The sequence below is a fragment of the Onychostoma macrolepis genome, chromosome 12 (assembly GCF_012432095.1).
Source record: "Onychostoma macrolepis isolate SWU-2019 chromosome 12, ASM1243209v1, whole genome shotgun sequence".
NCBI classification, from domain to species: domain Eukaryota; kingdom Metazoa; phylum Chordata; class Actinopteri; order Cypriniformes; family Cyprinidae; genus Onychostoma; species Onychostoma macrolepis.
The window spans coordinates 15486073-15508047 of NC_081166.1; the positions used below are offsets into that span (position 1 = coordinate 15486073).

A 21975-nucleotide genomic window follows, 5' to 3' on the forward strand; every position below is an offset into this window, starting at 1 on the left:
TCAGTGTTTTTGTTTCTTTTTTGTAGGGAAACCCATTTTCTTTCCTCTCTCCTATTGTCCTCTGCTCTCTTCACTCACTTGTTTCATTGATGGATCAGCTTGGAATGACTAAAAGTAAATCAATCCGGGCCTTTATAAAATTTGGAGGGCTGCCCAGTAAGGACATTTAAATGTTTTACAAGGCCATGTAAGAGCTAACAGCAACATGTCCTCTCATGGACCTTTTTCAGTCTTTCCCGGGCTAGTGCTATAACTATGCCTCATGGGTATTTATAGATCTTGTGCCACATAGGGGTATATTTAGTACCCTTTGCAACAGTGTTGAGTATATCCAAATCCTCTTCGAAGTGCACTAGCTTGTTACATTTTAATGTGGTTTTCTAGCTGCAACTCCAAGAGCACTGATCTTAGCTCATGTCTATAGCCAATGATATGTGACAGTTTGTGCACACAGAGTAAATTATTCTGGGAAGGAATGCAAGTAAATTAGTGAGGGTGTCTGAGAGCGGCAGGTACAGCTATAGTACATCTGCACTTTAAGGCCTGCATTTTTCCTTTGCATGCATGTGCACACGTGTGCACCCAGATAAATGTGCACAGGCGCACGGTCGTGCTCAGATAAGAACAAGAGCATGAACATGCTGATAACATGTAGATAATGCTGGTTACCAAAACCACGCGCTGTAACTGTATGAATCAACAGGGGAACTGGCCTTCAGATAGATGCCTTTGTACTTATCTGCCTCTAAACACTAATGTTTTCTTGGTAGTTCAAAAAGATGAAGTTAGATGACCTTGCTTTTGTTCAGGGCACATGCTTTTTTCGCATAAGCAAAACTGTGAAAGGCTAAACCAAATTCAACCTCAGACCCAGCAAACATGACCGAGACCGACCACATAATTACTCTGGATACCCACTGACGTGACATATGGATGCCCATAAACTGGCACTGCGAATAGATAGACTGAGAGCAACCACAAATCTGGAATGGGATTTTGGCCTCAGGGAGAAAATGTGTATTTTTAGCTGCGCACAGAAGAATGAAGAGATGCATTTTTGAAGAAACACCCAGGCTGGATTAGGAGCTTGGCTGATGGTAGTTTTTACTTGTCATTACCCACATTTCCTATTACAGATCATTACTGTGCCAAAGTAAAAAATAAATAAATAAATAAATAAAATTAGAAAACAGGGTTTACTCCCAAAGGTTTCCATTTCTTAACATTGCTTAACTACATTAGTTACCATGAACTAAAAATGAAAACTACTTCTAAAGCATTTTAAAATTCCAGTTAATGTTAATTTCAACATTAACAAATACATTATTAAAATCAAAAGTTGTATAGGTTGATATTATTTACGAACCTGACCATGGTAACACTAATGTTAACTAATGGAAACTTATTGTAAGTGTTACCATGTTTACATTGAGTAATAATGTCACATTATAAAACATAAATGCAAAGTCCCAATTACAAAAAAGATATGAATACAATTTTCTAATAATTTTGGCCACATTCTGAAATATAGAGTCACATTATGATTTGTGAGATATAATGTTCAAATTATTAATGAAAGTTGTATTTAAAAGATACCATCACTTTTGTAAAGTCACATTGTGAAATAGTCCAAATTATTGTTACATTTTCAGATATGAAGTCACATTAAGATGGCAAGATAAATTCACATCTGTGTAATATAAAGTCAAAATTATAACGAAGGTTGTAATATTGTGAGAAGTAAAAATTGCGTTCTCATTAGATTTTAACATTATAAAACATTGTCTTATTGTGAGAAATAAAGGTAAATATCTTGTAAATACGATTTTCTCATAGTTTTGACAAGGTGTAGACTTACTGTCAGATACAAACTCACATTATGATGTGTAATGTCACATATGTGGGTTACAAATAAATTAAAATGTAATTATGAGAATTTACAAGATACAGTATAATCAAATTGTGTGATATGAAGTCACATTCAGACAAAATCCAATCTCACAATCGCAAAATAAAAGTAACTAAAATAAAATCAAATATTCATACTTCATTTTGCCAGCCAAACTGTAGTTTTCTGAGGATTGCCATAAAACATGGAAAATGTGCTAAACGAAGCTGAAAAAGGGTATGTGATTTTGAATGATGGACGTTGCAGTTCTGCACATGCAGATTCCATGTAGGCCAGCGGATGACTGATGACTAAACTACTGAAGCATTCATAGATGCTGTATGACTAATCAAAGCAAGTTTGCTTGCAGGAGAAAATCATGCAACTGCCCAATGGACCAGTCAGCATGGTAAAGGGCACACACTGTTTCATGCTGGAATGCATCGTTCACTCACATAAAACAGTATATCATGCATTTCAGCCTGAGAGATTCTTTAGAAATGTCCTAAAAGACACTAGGACAGGAACTTTTTAATGAGCACAATCTAAGTCTTGATATTCATAGCTCATTTAAAAATATTACAGCTTGACAGTTGTGTTATTCTTCTGCCAAAGAATTATTCAGGCTGCGGGCATTTTAAGCCACAAGCTCCAGAAGAGGGCAACAAGCTCTGCAGGAATGTCACGCTCAGAATTTTATCGGGTCTTATGACTGCATGGCAAATTTGAATCTTCTCATCAAACACCCTCTGGTGGTATCAGGTGACCTGCTGTTATTGAATCTGAACAATATTACACTTAATTAAGGTTCATCTCGTCTAATGAGTTCATAGATGTAATAAAATCAGCCTCCGGACTGTGAATCACATGTTTCAGACCAAATCTGTGGCACTTTTATGGTCTTCAAGAGTCATAAAATTAGCATAGTTCAAAATGAATTTGACGCTCGCCGGCTGTTATCCCATTAGTGGAAATGAAGAGTTGAATGAGATGTGTATTTGGGACAGTGTTCAGGAATGTAGGATCGCTAACAATGCAGCTGAGGAGAGATTGAAATCAGATGAGCAGCACTTAGATTTAGTGAAGGGAGTCAGTGCTATAAATTTAAACCTTGTTATTCATAATGTAGCTTGACAGTGTCACCACCTTACACAGACACTCCATGGCACAAGCCTTGAAAGATTTGTTCACTAAAAAATAAGCATTTCCTTATGGTGTTTCTAGGACTTCCTTTCTTTCATAGAATGCAAAAGGAGATGTTTTGAATAATGTACTGGTTGACTTTTATGGTCGAAACACCGTAAAATAATCATAAAAGTGTTTTTTTAGACTCGTGCCAAATTCCAAGTCTTTTGAAGTCATGTGATAACTCTGCATGATTCCCTGATAATCTTTCTCTCCAGTAGAACAGCTGCAATCAGATTGAGTCAGTGAGTTGAAGAACTGAAGAACCGAATCAGTCTGATTAATGAACAATTCTTTCAATCTGTTTTTTTTTTTATTTTTAGAATCGCTAAAATGTATACGTTGAAGAATTGATTCATTTATGAATCAGTTCATCATATAGTGCAAAAAACACATGGACCACTTTCAATATGGTTTGTGCTTATGCTTGACAATCAAAAAGTATTTATAATCATCATTACCTGAAATTATACAGATGTAGAGTGGGGGAACTATGACGTCACTTTGTAGGCGGATCAGCTGTTAGCATGACACTGGTTCCCTCGACATAAAGCCAATAGGATTTTCCATAGGCTTTTGGATTATCTTAAAAAAAAATTAAGCTCTGTGTTCAATCATAGTCCATCAAGATAATCTTCACAAAATAATACAACTTTTATGAATTTTGAAGCCTAAATATGTAGAAAAATGCTGTTTTTTGGACACGAAAAAAACTGCATTATTGCCGTTTTACTGAAATACAACTGCAGTAGAGCTGTAGTATTACTAACAAACAACTGCAATAGAACCGCAGTATTAGTGCAATACAGCTGAAGTATTACTACAGTTATACTGCAATAAAACTGCTGTAGTACTGCAATACAGTACATAATACAACTGAAGTACAATTCAGTACTACCGAAGTGCAATACTAATAGAATGTTGTACAGTAACACTGAAATGCAACCAGAATATTCAGAATAACAAATTTTATTTGCACACATCTGCAATGTAATGAATTAAGGTACAAAACAATAATGAATGTCTCAAACAGCAATGCAACAATAAATGATTTTACTATTCTTTAAACTTAAAATAACAGGCTGAGAGTTACGCTAAATGTATTTTATGTTTATTTACAAATCACGCAATCATGCACATTTCTTCCCTCGTTATTCAGGCAGGTTTCATTTTTTGAAGAGCTTATCCTAATCGTTCCGCTTGGTTCTTATGACTGCCTTCATCTCAGATGTGGAAACACCATTTTGGATGTAGTCTGGAAAAACAAAAACAGAAATTCTCAAGTTTCAGTTACACTTTTCACTATGGGCATATTTAGTATGCATAAAGTTAATTTCTTATGGCATTTTCAGCGATTCCGTGATGCCACCACAGATTCGGGGGTTAATTAAGTCCATGGTCATTACACGGAATTCTGTGAGATCATGTTGTACTGTGTGTACCCTATAACCCTCTTCACACATAAGGGCTAATCCATGGCTAGATGTGCATTACATGATTTTAATGCATGAGGTGGAGGCAAAGAACCACCTGACATGAAACGGGTTGCCTCCATTGAAGTCGATTCAAATGGTGTAATACACACCTGTTAAAGCTAGGTTAAAAAGTTAAGTTAAAGCTGCCCTCAAAGAGACAGCTAACCCAAAAATGAAAATTGTCATTAATTAGTCACCCTTGTGTGGTTTCACACCCGTAAGACCTTCGTTCCTCTTTGGAACACAAACAAGGATATTTTTAAAGAAATCAGAAAGCTTCGACCATGCATAGACAGCAATGCAACTTACACATTCAAGTTCCAGAATGGTAGGAAAGACATTAAAGTAATTCATGTGACTCCAGTAACTCAATTTTATAAAGCGACGCGAGTGTTTGCGTCCAAAAAAAAAAGATAGATAATTTAACCACTTATTTACAAAAACATTGATCTGTAATGTGCATTCACGAGAGCATCACAACGCATGACTGTAACAGAAGACAAAATTGTGGTTAAACCCCTGGAGTCACATGGATTACTTTCACAATGTCTTTCCTACTGTTCTGGAACTAAATGTGTAAGTTGCGTTGCTGCCTATAGAGGGGTCAGAAAGTTCTCGGATTTCATCAAAAATATCTTAATTTGTGTTTTGAAGATGAGCAAAGGTATTATGGATTTGGAATGACATGAGGGTGAGTAATTAATGGCAGAATTTTCATTTTTGGGAGAACTATCCCTTTAATGTTTGTAGAGTACAATTTGACTGGAAGCGTAAAACTAAGTTCATTTTCATTAGTTTGGTTACAGGTCATTAGATCTAGCGTTCTGACTGATGTGTGTGCTACAGTAAAAGCCGCACATTAATTTAGAATGGTGATTGAACTGATTGTAATTATCTGCGTTCATTGTTTTAATGCACACCTTCCAGTCAGTCAGAGAGAATCAAAGAGTCCATACAAAAAACTGTTGAGAGCTGATGTTAAGCTTTGATATTAATTGCTGATATAACTACATTTCATTAGCTTTCCACTCCCTCAGCTCTCTCTCGGTTTTCATACTGAATTGGCACTAATATTGTAAATCTTCTTTTAGCTCTTTGACTTCATTTAACTCCTCAATCTCTTCATGGCTCAGGTGACAGAGGATTTGGTACACTTAATTTCTCCAGCACTCCCACAGGTCTTACTTCCTGAAATACAATACCAGTTATTATGCATTCTAAACTATAAAGATAGTTAATAAAAGAAAATAAATAAAGCAGATTACTGCTTACCATTATTTGAGTGCAGATAATGATTATTGCACAGGTGTGCCTTAGGCTGGCCACAATAAAAGGCCACTCTAAAATTGGGGGGGTCCGAAAACCCGTCAGTATCTGGTGTGACCACCATTTGCCTCACGCAGTGCAACACATCTCCTTCACATAGAGTTGATCAGGTTGTTGATTATGGCCTGTGGAATGTTTGTCCACTCCTCTTCAATGGCTGTGTGAAGTTGCTGGATATTGGCAGGAACTGGAACACGCTGTCGTATACGCCGATCCAGAGCATCCCAAACATGGGCATGTGACATGTCCAGTGAGTATGCTGGCCATGTTTTCAACTTCCAGGAATTGTGTACAGATCCTTGCAACATGGGGCTGTGCATTATCATGCTGCAACATGAGGTGATGGTTGTGGATGAATGGCACAACAATGGGCCTCAGGATCTCGTCACGGTATCTCTGTGCATTCAAAATGCCATCAATAAAATGCACCTGTGTTCGTTGTCCATAACATACGCCTGCCCATACCATAACCCCACTGCCACCATGGGCCACTCGATCCACAACGTTGACATCAGCAAACCACTCACCCACACAACGCCATACACGCTGTCTGCCATCTGCCCTGTACAGTGAAAACCGGCATTCATCCGTGAAGAGAACACCTCTCCAAAGTGCCAGACGCCATCGAATGTGAGCATTCTCAAGTCGGTTACGACAATGAACTGCAGTCAGGTCGAGACCCCGATGAGGATGACGAGCATGCAGATGAGCTTCCCTGAGACGGTTTCTGACAGTTTGTGCAGAAATTCTTTGGTTATGCAAACTGATTGTTGCAGCAGCTGTCCGGGTGGCTGGTCTCAAACGATCTTGGAGGTGAAGATGCTGGATGTCGAGGTCCTGGGCTGGTGTGGTTACACGTGGTCTGCGGTTGTGAGGCTGGATGTACTGCCAAATTCTCTGAAACGCCTTTGGAGACGGCTTATGGTAGAGAAATTAACATTCAATTCACAGGCAACAGCTCTGGTGGACGTTCCTGCAGTCAGCATGCCAATTGCACGCTCCCTCAAAACTTGCGACATCTGTGGCATTGTGCTGTGTGATAAAACTGCACATTTTAGAGTGGCCTTTTATTGTGGCCAGCCTAAGGCACACCTGTGCAATAATCATGCTGTCTAATCAGCATCTTGATATGCCACACCTGTGAGGTGGATGGAGTTCAGCTCATGAAAAATGGGGGCAAAAACAAAAGTGTTGCGTTTATAATTTTGTTCATTGTAGCAATGTAAAAAACACTAATAAAACAAAACCACAAACAAGACAAAGCACATAACAAAATTACTAAAAATGTAACTAAAATTAAAATGAATACTGAAAATATAAAAGTAAAAGCTAATAAAACATAATAAAGTCATAATGATTTGGAAAAACATGACAGTGAAAAATGATGGTCTTGTGGAACCTGCATCAAGAACGATTTTTTTTTTTTTCCTGACAGCATTTAATAACCATGTTTGTCCTTTCGGAGAGAACTTCTCTATCATCCTGCTGAATAATAGATTCTTAGTCTCACCCTCAGCCTTATGATTAGATTTTCAGAGAACACTGTTTTGTGGCTTATCCTCAACAGGACAATGCCTTCATAGAACACTGAAACAAAATTCTGAAACAGATTCACAAAGCACAAAAAAAAAAAAAAAGGTGAATATATGCATTTATTTGACACCATTTGCCGAGGTGGAGTTTTTCAAAGGCCAAGTTCAGAGAACCCCAGGGTGGTTGTGGTGCTGTACTCGCACAAACAATCAAAACATTCATTTCAATAACTTCAGATGTCTTGCAAAGATTAGATTTTAAAATAAGATGCTTTATTTGTTTACAGGATGTTAAAGTGTGATGGGTTTCATTAAATATGTTGAAGAATACAAATACTCCTGATATAAAAACAGAGAACTGTTTATTCTTGCCTACGTACAAATCTTATCCAATATTACATGAGCTGAAATGTGGATCTAAGATGGTCTGAATTGTTTTGTTTATTTTAAGTGATAAGATCAGCGGGGTGAGAGAACATCTTAATGTCTCATCAGGAATTGCCCCACCAATAATATGATTGCAACAAATCTATTCCAGTTATCATCCAAGAAACATAAACATCTCATATCAAGACTATTGTGATGTGATAAAGTCAAAGGCAACAAGCGGCACAGAATTCAGATGTGTTTTTACATAATCAGAGGAGATTTTTACATATGTGACCCTGGACGACAAAACCAGTCTTAAGTGTCAATTTTTCGAAATTGAGCTTTATACATCATCTGAAATCTGAAAAAAATAAGCTTTCCATTGATGTACGGTTTGTTAGGATAGGACAATATTTGGCTGAGATACAACTATTTGAAAATCTGGAATCTGATGGTGCAAAAAAATCTAAATATTGAGAAAATCACTTTTAAAGTTGTCCGAATGAAGTTCTTAGCAATGCATATTACTAATCAAAAATTAAGTTTTGATACATTTACAGTAAGAAATTCACAAAATATCTTCATGGAACATGATCTTTACTTAATATCCTAATGATTTTTGGCATAAAAGAAAAATCGATAATCTTGACCCATACAATGTATTTTTGGCTATTGCTACAAATATACCCCAGCGACTTAAGACTGGTTTTGTGGACCAGGGTCACATATATGCTTTTATGCTTTGGTTTTTATTTTCTAATGGAAGTAAAAACACTGCTGCAACTCTCTTTTTGACCTTGCAGCAATTTATTTCCACTGTCAGCTATTAAGATAAGGTATTAGAATATTAAAAAAGGGAACCACTAAAGAAATCTAATGGGATAATAATGGATATGTGATGCAAAATGTATCTGTAACCAGTGATGGGAATAACGGCGTTATAAATAAACGGCGTTATTTTTTTCAGTAACGAGTAATCAAACGAATTACTGTTTCCCCTGTTACAACGCCGTTACCGTTACTGACAATAAAATGTGGCGTTACTATATTATATTATTAGAATTAAATTTTTCAGTTCATCTGAATGGATGCGCGGTGTAGCTGTATTTGACGTACTATAAACTCTAGTGTGAAGGCGCACGACTCGCCGTCGCTTTCTCTCACATACATGCACGCAAAGAAAGATACAGAGCGAGAGAGTCTTTCATAACATGCAGAATTGACGCGCTACATGTAAACGATATTCTTTGTTGTATTTTCCTGTCAAAATAATGGAGTTCCTTTGGAATTCTTTTAAGAACTGCCGGTTTCTCTGGTAGTGGGCGGAACTAATGCGCAAACCACAATCTCATTGGCTGGCGCTCACCTATTATTGTCCCTGTTTTGATTTCAGCAAATCAATTCGAGCGAACGCAGACAACGTGATTAATATTCATGAACCCAGCAGCTCATTAATCCTAAATGCGTTTTATATTGATGACAAATATGCATTCATACTTGGTTATTCTAATTACTAAAGTTCTATCATCATATAATATTAAATTATCATAATATTATATTATAATGATTGACTGACTGATACTAAGTGTCAGTAGATAAATAGTGTAGATTAATGTACAATGTTTTATAATAATAGTTTATTCTTTTTAGTGTCCATTTCATTAATTTAACATATTTAATATTGGGGACATCCAAAGTTATTTGACATTTGAACATTTTTTTTTTTTTTGAAGTAACGCAATAGTTACTTTCCCTGGTAATTAGTTACTTTTATAATGATGTAACTCAGTTACTAACTCAGTTACTATTTGTGAGAAGTAACTAACTACACTGTAAAAAAAAAATAGTTGAGCCAACTTAAAATTTTAAGGCAACAAACTTCAGCAGATTTTTGAGTTTTCTCAACTTGTTGTTTTAAGTTTATACAACAAAAATTTGAGAATCTCCCACAAAAACAAGTTGAGCAAACTCAAAAATCTGCTGAAGCTGGTAAAATATGTTTTTTTTTAAGTTCGCTCAACTTTTTTTTTTTTTACAGTGTATAACTAATTACTTTTTTAAAGTAACGTGCCCAACACTATCTGTAACATTAATGTAAGTTAATGTATAATTTCAGAGATGTCATAGGATGAACATTTTTTAAAATCATTCTCATACAGTTTTCCTGGGAATGACTGAATTTTAATTTTTGCATGCAATTTCTTTATTATGTACACACGTAGCTTCTTGTATGGGAAATGAGGGCAAAAAGGTTAGTAGAGTGTTTGTGGATTAAACCATTATAATTGATGTTCAAGGAGCATTTGCTCTCACATGGTGTGTCTGTTTCTGTGGTAACAAGAACAAGGTCAGAGGTCTGTCAGTACAACCTGATCTCACAGAATTCCGTGTAATGTTCACGGACTTAATTAACCCCGAATCTGTGGTGGCATCACGGAATCGCCGAAAATTCGTGATGTGCTCACAGAAGGCATCAGCCGTGGTCCATTCACGGATTCACTGGTTCAACGTAAAAAGAGTGACTCCGATGCAGTTATACTTTCACTGGAGTACCTGACCCCACCCCTACCCTAAACCTACCCAGTTCTGAACAATAATGATGACGATACATTTCCCAGTATCGCGTCGGCATATTGATGCTAAGGGTTTCCTGTCACTGACTTACTTTGGTATCACTTCTGTGAGCCCATCACGGATTTTTTTCTGTGAGCCCATCACGGAATTTTCGGCGATTCCGTGATGCCACCACAGATTCGGAGGTTAATTAAGTCCGTGAACATTACACGGAATTCTGTGAGATCATGTTGGTCAGTAATGACAAGAGCTGGATCAAATTTGCCAATTCCAATCGGAGTGGTCAGCGTTTCACACTATTTTCTGCAGTTGAGGTGTGAACCAGTCCACGTATAAATACGTATAAATATTACGCCAAAAAAAAAAAAAAAGAAAAAAAAAAAGAAGAAAACTCGTGGTATTGATACGCAAAAATGGACTTTATATGCTATGCGCGTTTTTGGCGTGCAGCAGTTTTCGCGTGCATATGATACGAAATTTGTTGGCGTGCACATGATACGCATCTATACCACAATTCTACCCATCACGTAGCATAGACACGCCAAAGACAAATTTTGCGTATCAATTTTTGCATTTTATTTGGCGTACTATTTATACGCACTTTCATGAGATCGGGTTGGTTCGAGTTGATGCAATCAACACAGGAATAGCTAATCAATAAGACTGGCCAATGTTTTCAGTATTAGTGGCATCAAATCTTTGAAATTCAGACAAGGTTTATTTATATCTTATTCAATGCACTTTAAGGAGTAAGAAAAATAAAATACTATAATAAAATACAAATATTGAAAAAAGTTCAATATTACAAAAACAATAAAGAGCAGTAAATCTTAAATTATTTAAAATTACTGCTTTTAATGTACACTACTGTTCAAAAGTTTGGGCTCAGAAATTGTTTTTATATTTTTGAACAAAAAATCTCTTATGCTCACAAATGCTGCATTTACTGTATTTGATCAATACAATAAAAACAGTAACGTTAAAAATATTACAATTTAAAATAACTGTTCTCTATTTTAATATATTTTAAAATGTTATTTATTTCTGTGATGGCTGTGTCACATGATCCTTCAGAAATCATTCTAATATGCTGATTTGGTGCTCAAGAAATGTATTATTTCTTATTAATATCTACACTAAGAACAGATGTGCTGCTTTGTGTAAACCATGATCAAGGTCAAAAGAACATTTATTTGAAATAGAAACCTTTTGTAACACTATAAATGTCTTTACTTTCACCTTTGATCAAGTCAATGTGTCCTCACTGAATAAAACATAAAAATAAATAAATAAATAAATAAATAAAATCTTACTGACACCAAACTTTTATAGTGTACATCACAAGCAGAAGAATATAATGTGAGTGAGAAAGTTCAGTGTACAGTAATGTATGTCAGTGTACCTAACCTGGTACACTGAACTAACCTGAACTATACAGGGGCTTAACAGGTTCTTTTTATGGCAGTGGTGCTATAGCACCTCAAACACCTCAATAAACGGTACGGCAGCGGTGCTATGTAACACCTCAATTACCCCAAAGAACTGCTGAAGAACCCATTTCTGTGTGTGTGTGTTCAACATAGAAATCATTTGAGCTTAACCCTCTATGGGATGTCGTCATTTATAAATGACGCTAAGAAAATTGCATTTAAAATACAATATTAATTTTCAACCAACAAAATTTTATTTTAATGATGTCAAAATGCCATCCCCTTCAACCAGTAAAATTAAAATTTATTAGCTGTGTGCTTCACATTTTTGGTAACTAAGTAGTAAAGTAGACATTATGTTAGGTCACATGCTCTCAAGGCTCCATATTGAGCTCATTTTAGATTAGAAAGTACATATAAATTCAAGTTGTAAAAAATAGAATTGTACATCCAAATGTGTTTTCTAAAGTTTTTTGTCATTTTTAAGCAGTATAATAGTCTTCATGCATGTGTTTTAGGTTCATTTTTGGAAGATGGTGAGACAAATCTGTACTTATTTCAGAAAGTATTGATGATAGTGATATGAGTGCATCAGTAAATCAGGCTGTCGTAATAAAAAAGTTGTTGCGGAACAAGGAGGATAGAAGTAATGAAGGTGAGGGTAGTGAGGAAGAATAAGTTGTTGTGGAAGTCAGGCATTTGGGTACATTATTGTATGTCAGTTTGAAAGATGTGATCCATACAACAACCAGAGGTCAGGAACGATGCCAATGTCTATTGGCAATACTATACTGACAGGCAGCAATGCTCCAATGATTGCACAAGTCAACATCTGCTTATGTGTGGGGTACACTGAAAAAGAAGAATCTTGTTGATTTTCACTTGTGCTACGATAATTAATTTGAAATTCCAAGATGAAACACAATGTTAAAGTTGTTTTAATGGTATTGACACATTAAACACATGACACATGATTTTCAGGCAGTGAAATTGCATCCGAATTTGTGTCAAGTTTTAGACATTTTCATGCACAAGTTCCAAATCAAATATAGCAGCACAAGAAAAAAACTGAATGTTCATAAAGATTTTTAATGTTTTTTCGAAACAGTAAGACCTTTTCACTTCTTTTCAGATAGTGAAAAAGCATTTGATTGTGTATGAAGTTTCAGACAATTTGCCAAAAAATAATTGATCCTAATGGGACAACGTTAGTTATGAATGACGGATTCCCTAAAAAAAAGGTCAAAGATCAAATGAAGAAAACAAATTTTGGAAAATGATTTTACTCCTAAATACTGTATATGTATAATATAAAATCAATAATTTTTTAAGCTGTAAATTCACAATTAGTCCTATAGAGGGTTAAAGGGACAGACCTTAATTTTATGAAGCTACAAGAATATTTTTTTTTGTGCGCAAAGAAAACAAAAATAATGAATTTATTCAACAATTCGTCTCCTCCGCTTCACCCTATAGCACCATTTTGGAGGGTATCACATACGTAAACAATGTATGCTGTTCTGTGTCAGCAGCACTGTACGCGGATGTTCTGTTTACTTTGTTTACGCTTTGATCTGAACATACGTACATACATTGCATACGTTGTTTGTATGTGATACTCTCCAAAATGGCGCTATAGGGTGATGCAGAGGAGACGAACGGTTGAACAAAGTCGTTATTTTTGTTTTCTTTGTCCACAAAAAGTATTCTCGTAGCTTCATAAAATTACGGTTGAACCACTGATGTCACATGGATTATTTTAAGAATCTCCTTGCTACGTTTCTGAGCCTTGATCGTGTAAGGATCCTTGCTGTCGATGGGAGGGTCAGAGAGCTCTCGGAATGCATCAAAATTATCTTAATTTGTGTTCCAAAGATGAGCGAAGGTTAAGTGGGGTTAAGTGGCCTTCAGTGTAATTGACCTTAAAAAAAGTTGTTCTATGACAGCTGTTCCTGCAAATATTGTATTACCATTCAGTAATGGAATTGCTGTTCACAGCCATTCATAGTGTTCACATTGTAGGCTACTCTCTCCCAAGATCAGGAAATAGTCCTCCGTAAAATGCGCTGCACACACTTGAATATTTGCGTTGTACTGTTCTGTAAATATAACTTAACCACTGATTTCTAGTTGTGTACTCATTTGGAAGACCAAACAAAGTACTTTCGCTCTCCACGACATGGTGACGGCAACAACAACACTACAGCGAGAATAAAAGTTACGCCTTCTTTCTTTGCGTGTATGTTTGGGCGGTGTTATGTAAATCTTCCCACACTGTGACATTGACATGCGGGGGCGTGTTTGAATGAGCCGTTTTAGGAGGGAGTGGCAGAGTCTTAACTGTTATAAAGAATATCTCTTTGGGTTTGAGACTTTAGTCTTTGCAACTTTAGGGAATTTATCTATGCACAGCTTGTAACACACAAAGAGAAAGGAAAACTTGAAATCGCATCATATGACCCTTTTAAGAGAGATACTGGTGTGAAGGTCTATGATAAAAAGTATGATTTCAGCAGTTATGGGACATGTCTTTCTTTATCCACAAATGATTTCTCTTAAAAGCTGAATTACAGACTAACACCATATATGGATCCCAGCATCAGCAAAGTCCTGCAATTATTCAAGAGCAGCTAGCCAAAGCACTCGTGTTTTATCAGATTTCTGCTCTAATGCACGCTTCCTGGGCTTTCCTTTCTCCATTTACTAGATTAACCCTTATTTGTTTACATACTTTTGAATGAATGCAAGGTGGAAAGGTTACACGAACACAAGGCATAATTAGCTGTGGCACCACAGCAGGCTATAGCTACTTTTTAAATGCTTTGTGTTTGTACAGGGGTGTAATGTAGTGACATAAACAGCCTATCAAAGGATTCGTTTACGTTCTTTGATGCCATCTTCAGCTGCTCTGTAGGCATTTTATTTGTGCCAGCACCATGACAACAGTGCCTTTGTCAGCATGGGACATCTTTTAACTAATAAAGAGAAAAGCTTTAGGAATATGTCACAAATAAGCCTGTGTGCTGTAAACACTGAAACCTTGTACAAGCACACAGCTTGTTTCTGGCTTGTTGCCTTGAAGAACGACAGGAAAATAAGAAACTTCTGCTCTCTTGTACTGAAACAACTTCCTTTCTTACTCCACCCAGGATTCGAACTACAACCCTGATGAGCTCTCAGCTACACAAAAACAAAATCAAGATATGGCTGGAAGAACTGTAGCCATGCAGATCAAACTGGCATTCCTTTCCATTAACAATCACTTTTCACAACCGTTTTACACTTAAAGGGGTAGTTCACCCAAAAATTCTGTCAATAATTAATCACCCTTGTCTTTCCAAACCCGTCTATGTTCATAGATGCAACCACAACGTTCAAGGCCCAGAAAGGTAGTAAGGACATCGTTAAAATAGTCGAATAATTTTACGAAGCTACAAGATTATTTTTTGTGTGCGAAGAAAACAAAAATAACTACTTTATTCAACAATTTCTTATCTGTGTCAGTCTTTGATGCACAGTCACGTGAGTATGCATACGTTGCATTGCTGTCTATGCAGGGTCAGAAAGCTCTCAGATTTCATCATAGATGTCTTAAATTGTATTCTGAAGATGAACAAAAGTCTTACGGGTTTGGAACGACATGAAAGTGAGTAATAAAAAACAGAGTTTTCATTTTTGGGTGAACTTTAAATTCCTTTAAAGAATCCCTTTAAATTGATCAAACAAAAAAACGAACCCTGCAGCAGTTTGGTAATTTCAGTCAAATTTACCAAAATATCAAGCAAATTTACAAACATTTATGTGTACATATCATAATTGGCTTTTAAATCCCACAAGAAGTCATATTAGAATCTTAACATTTCCCCCCAAGTAAAAAACCCTGGATTTTCTGGATTCTAATACATTTGAAAGCAGTTTACTAGTCTTAGAGTTGGTTTTAAGGCAGTAATTGGATTGTGCTTTACAAGATGTTGGCATTTGTGTTAAGTATTAACATGCACCATTAAAGAGTTTTACACAGAATCATACTGTGGGAGACCAGGATTTGATGAGGAAGAAGGAGATCTTTGGAGCGTTGATCACATGATGCCTTTATTTGAACCTCTGGGACGGATTAAAGTTGCCCATACCCTGAAAAAACAGTTTAGACCAGCATGAATTCCTAAATTAGTGTATTTTTAAAATTACACTAAAATTATTTCATTCCTTTCACCGCCCATCCCTAGCCATTTTACACACTGTGATGACTTTTCAACTTTTATTTCTCCACTGATTTAAAATCTAAATTACAAACCGTGCATTAAAAAAAAGATACATTTTGTATACTTTCTCAAGGCAAAATTGTAGTCTGTTAGAGAGCTTGACTTTAAAAGGATTCAGCCTGAAGATTCATACAAATCACAGAAAAACACAGCACTCATAAGACTTAAAGATCTGTTTGGGACACTGTTACTGCAGTGTGTTCAAAATATTTTGAACATCAGTTATGATGATGATCTGTTGACAGAAACATAACACTGCATATGACGCTTTGTGTTTGCGGTAGGTCTTAAAGAACACCACACAAAATATGCATTTACAATCCTTCATCATATGTTGGCACTCAACTTCCTATTATTGGTAACTTCATATGTTATCTATGGTTTAGCACCCCACTGAGATCAGAGGAATTTTGTATGTTATTCTAGTGAGTGTGTGGAAGAACAGAATTTTGGATGAGATGTTGTTAGTGGCTTGAATCATTATAGTTTGGCTCGGTTTCATTAACATCTCAAGCAGAAATGTATATATTTATTTGATATACTGAGCATAGCATAACTAAGAGAACTCAGTTTAATAGAAAATCATCATGAACTTCAATTATAATAATGGTTAACTATACTTTTTGACCTATATAAACCTATATAATAATTTATGCTATGAAAATTGCTATGACGCCTGTTGAGTGGACTAACTTGACTTAAAGTGACTAAGCAAATAAATAAATGCTTAAAACGATGTCTACACTGATAGACTTGTGGGCAGTGTGCCGACATTCAGCGCCATTGCACTTTGGGTGTCCTGTGTTTGAATCCCAACTTGAGGACATTTCCTGATCCCTCCCCCCACTTCGCTTCCTGTCCTGTCATGTCTGATCTGTCCTATAGCAAAAATGCCAAAAATAAATCTTTAAAGAAAGAAATGCTTAAAATGATCAATTAACAGTACATGAGCACTTAATTTTCATCCATAAATGGTAAAAATTAAAGATTTGTTGGAAATATACCTTACATGCTGTCAATATACTGTAAGTATTAGCTTTATTAGACTTATTAGTTTTAAAGATGCAAAACCAAACTATTATGTTATGTGGGGTTTTGGCCAACCAAAGTCACTTTTGATTTGATAACTAAAGGTAATAGAACAAATGTGTATTGGAAATTGGACTCTAGACTTTCTGAGCAGAAGATTGTTATCTGCAAATGATCGCCTTCTAGCTGAATGTGCTGCCCTGTTCCCCTGCTTAGTTCTTTTTTAGGACAAAAAATGAAATAAGCAACTGTTCAAATATCAACGTCCAAATTGAAAATTACAGCTTCTTTTGTTATTTATGCAGAGACATGCACAGCCTCAAAGATGAGTCTTTAATTTGGTTTTAGTATGAGAGTGAGCATTATTTTTTAAGTGCCTGAGCTGTTGCATTTTTCAAGCCTTATGTCTATTGCAGTCCTGAAGATGTACTCTTTGCTCAGGGTTTGTTTGCTTCTGGGTTTTTTCCTGCTTATGAATATTCATGTCTCTAATTAGTCCATTTGTCCTTCATGTATTTGCTCAAATGTCTCATTCTGTTTTAGGTTTGATCAGACCTCATCATCAAATATGTACCATCTTTATAACTCACTGTGAGATTTAGCAGAACAACCTTGAACGGAACAGTCTGATGTAGAGAGTATTTCCCCACGGTGCAAAACAGTATTGTGCCTTTTTAGTGAAATTCAAATCAATATCACATTGTTACTGAAAAGATGACTATACATTTTCAAGAAAATAGACCTTTTCTGAGTATGTGACTTCCTATCTTCTGTGAAATACAAAATATTTTATTTTTTATAAAGTCTCGGCTCTTTTGTCTGTACCATAAAATTCATTGGTGTCCAATGTTATTTTAGACCACAATGACTTTTAATTGTATGGGCAAAAACAGTCATACAGGATCAGAATAACATGGAGGTGAGTAAATGATAACATAATTTTTTATTTTTGGGCCAACTATTCCTTGAAAGGTGTGATGAAATATTTTATTTATAATATACAAAACAATTGTAGAAAGCCAGATTATATTATATAAAGGCCTCATGGCCTACATGGCAGTGAAAGAAGTTAAACAGGAACAAACAAGATTTTAGCTGAAGCTACTTGTGGTTGGCATTTGTGGTTGATGCTAAGTTGCTCTTCTAGGCTGCATGGCCTTCAAACATGGTTTTATGATAAAAATAATGAGGCAAATACTCTGTTATTACATGATTTGATGCAGGTTAATTGGCACAGCCACGCTTACAAGGTACAACAATGTAACCATTAATGAGGAGACCAGAGGCGTCATGCCCATTCAAACCGAGGGGACACGTGCCCCCTCAGATTTTTGAGCCAAGTGGATTTTGATTGCAGCTTCCAAAAGACAAAAAATAGGCAATTCATATTTTTTTTACATTTTGATATCATCCCACCAGGGTGATTAGAACCTTGAGTGCGGCACATCACCAGCTGCTAAATTCAAATCTGCGTTCGCAGTTTGTCTGGCGCTGAGCTAGAGAGACAGACGCATTTTTACAGCACTTTGCATTATAACCAATCACTCAAGATTCTGTTGAGCTTATGAATGCAATAGCCAGTCAGAGGAGTTCAGATGAGTCATTGCTGAAACTCCGGTGTTTTGTTCAGTGTGCACGCACGCTAAGTGAATTCTGCTCTCTGGCAAATTCTCTCATCAGAAAGAACAAAGTGTAGATGTGTGTACGATGTAATTATGATATTCATTTCACAGTGCAAACCGCTTCAGTGATTATAATGGGAGTTTTTGAGAGTGCTTGAACGCTGGCTAGATTGCAGTCTGGATAATGAAATGATAATGTTCTTTGCTGTCTTTCTGTATGAAAGTGTTATAATTAGTAACTTACAATGTTTTTTATAAAATTCACGTTAAATACAAAGTCAGTCATATTAAAAATATTTTATGGCATGACAATCATATATGGTACTTAAAGGGGTCATCCGATGCCCATTTTCCACAAGTTGATATGATTCTTTAGGGTCTTAATGAAAAGTCTATTACATACAGTACTTTGGATAAAATTTCTAAATGGTAGTGTAAAACAACAACCTTTTTACCTTGTCAAAATCAGCTCTGTTTTCAGCAACCCGTTTTAGTGCATGTTCCTTTAAACGCTAATGAGCTCTGATCACCCCGCCCCTCTCTTCTGTGGGGTGATGAGCCTTTCTCAAGAGACTGTTTACTTTAGCCGCAGAACTTGCTAACTAGCATGTTATTAGGAAAGGCAATTTGCAAAGATTCATAAAAGAACCTTATACTCACTTGGATCACGAATGATTTGTGCAAACATAAACGCATTTAGGCAGATCGGGGGGCACATTCCCTTCAAAAACAAAGGTAATCCACTGCGTCTTCAGCGGCTCAGGTGTCGGGAGTAAATGACAGTTGCTATGTTCATTATTACATCCAACAACAGAACACCTCAATTGCTTAGGAGCCATTCTTGTCTACTCCTGCTCCGGCGTCCAAACAATGGCAGACTGATGACAGCTCACTCAGGGCGGGTCTAAGGTAAAACGCTAGTGTCGATCAACGATTGTGGGAGGGGCCAGGGTCTGTGTGACGTTAGACAGGCATCTGAGAATGGCTTGACATGAGAAAGGGGAAATGATTGAACGAGATTAAAAAAAAAATACACTGGGTGGATATTTATCATTATGGGGTGGTTGTGTACACACACTGCCAACACACATTTCAGTTCAAACATCTTGTAAAAGTGCACGCCGTATCCGATGACCCCTTAAGTAAAAAGACAGACTCTATGCATAGTTAATATATTACACTAACATTAGGCTACTTTCCATCGCCTGTTATAGATGAACTAACATGATACTGTATATAAAGGTGCAAAATGCATGTACTTACACATATTTCAGAATTGAGATATTTCATGATATATTTAAAGCATTTGGGGATATTTTGAATAAAAAAGGAAAAATTAAGTAAAACATAAGCCTACTGCTGTGTGTCACATGACAAACATGATGCCTCCTGAGCATTATTTTGCAAGACAGAGAAGACTTTTCTCCACAACAAGTGCAAGTTTTTCTATAGTTAGATTGTTTTTATTTGCCCCATTAGCACAAGATGTTTTGCGCTCTATACTGACACCTATCATCTTGGATGAATGAAGTTTATTTTACAAACTGCTACTGCCTTATATTGACCTGTTTGTTTAACTTTGTGTGTGTGTTTGTTCCTTTTCATCTGTTTAGTTCTGTCCCCTGCAGCAGTTGTGAGGGTATTTTCGTGCTTGCCACTTTATGCCCTCCTAATGTTTTTCCTCAATCTGTGTCAAAAGACTTGCGTGTCACTGTGGCTTGTTTGTTTCATTACTGCAATAGGAACTGCTTCTTTGGATGTTTCATTTTTACACTTCATCTATAAGGTGTATAAAAAAAGTAACCTTACTTACTCACTCAAGGGTATGTCTACATAACAGCGATGTACTAAAAAGGGAAATGTTCTACCTTTATGTTTTTGAAAAGTTTTACGTACAGACGACATCGACCCCTTTTCACACCGATCCACAACTACAATATTATGCATGTCAGGCCAATAGTTGGCAATGTCACTTTGTAAGGAAACACTACATGCCTGCACACATAAACTGAACACGTAATACGCATGCGAATAATGTCACTGATTTGAAATACCGGAGTGAAGATGGCTGTGAACGACTTTTGCAGATTATGTGAAGTAAATCTACGCATCCACAATTATCACCTTGCCGGACTTTGGCCTCCCCGGTTTCTTGCTGACGATCGGTAACAGTTGACAAATTAAACTTTTCCCAAAACCTGTCGGGAGTAGGGCCACAACATCACCTCCATTCAAAATGTGAACCAAACACCGCAAATGCCGGGAATATTCTCCACAACAGAGTGAATAGCATCCCGTGTCTCCATGTCCGCTGTCGTTTTAGATTTCCCTCACCTAAACTACAAATCTTAAATTCAGCGCTTAGCATCTACGTCACAGCTCTCAGCCCCCACTCTGTTCGTTGGTTGGAGATAAACTGAGATAAGCGGAGTCGGAGATAAACTGGGAGATGGTTTGCTATATCAGACTGAGTACAGAAGCGAACTGAAATTGAAGTACGAAGTCTGACATAGTCAGGCTAAATGATCGTATTGTTTTCAAAAACTCATTTGAAAACCGTTGTCAAACGTTCGTGTTTTCAGGCCCCCAAAATGCTGCTGTTGTGTGCATGAATGGCCAAAATGCATTAAAAGCAAAGCCACTAGAAGGCAAGCCTGCAACCTTTAGCCAAAAAAACCCGTAACGGCTAATGCTAATGCTTCCGCTTTGGCAGTACGTGGGAAATCCATTTTTTTTAATGGATGTCGATGGAGGAGAGGCTTCACTACGCTAAATAAACAGCTTTTTAGAGGAAACGGCTTATCATTTAATGAATCCACAGCCTATCTGCTAATCTTCAACATGTTTTACACTAAACAATGATTTTGGATTGAACTATCGTTTAGAGTTTACCATGAAAAAAATGCTGTTTTATTAGAGAAGTCACTGACTTTTTGCGACAGATGGGATTCAGCTTATGGCATTTCTCATTCATTCCAATGATATCTGTAAACGATGACAGAGTGTCGTACAACTCTGGCTTAAATTCAAGGACGTCAAGGCTGTAATGTTATTGCTTATTGATCCAAGTAAGCCGTTACGTTTCTCCAGTAGTAAGTAATACAGACCCTCTCATCTCCCTATAGTAAGACAATCTCTGTTAAAAGTTTGGACTCATGAATTGCACACCTACTCTATTACTTTATTTTGGACTATGCTGTATCATGTTTGTTGTTATATTGTTTGGTTTTATATTCTAAGGTCCCTTATAATCATTGGCTGGAAGAGCTAGAGTAAACAAATT

The 21975-nt window shown here is 36.5% G+C and overlaps 1 protein-coding gene across 1 annotated transcript in view; it reads left to right on the forward strand.

Annotated features, from left to right (window-relative positions):
* The window catches only part of thrab (thyroid hormone receptor alpha b), a 197951-nt gene that overhangs the window by 29705 nt on the left and 146271 nt on the right, over positions 1-21975 (forward strand). The window lies entirely within an intron of this gene.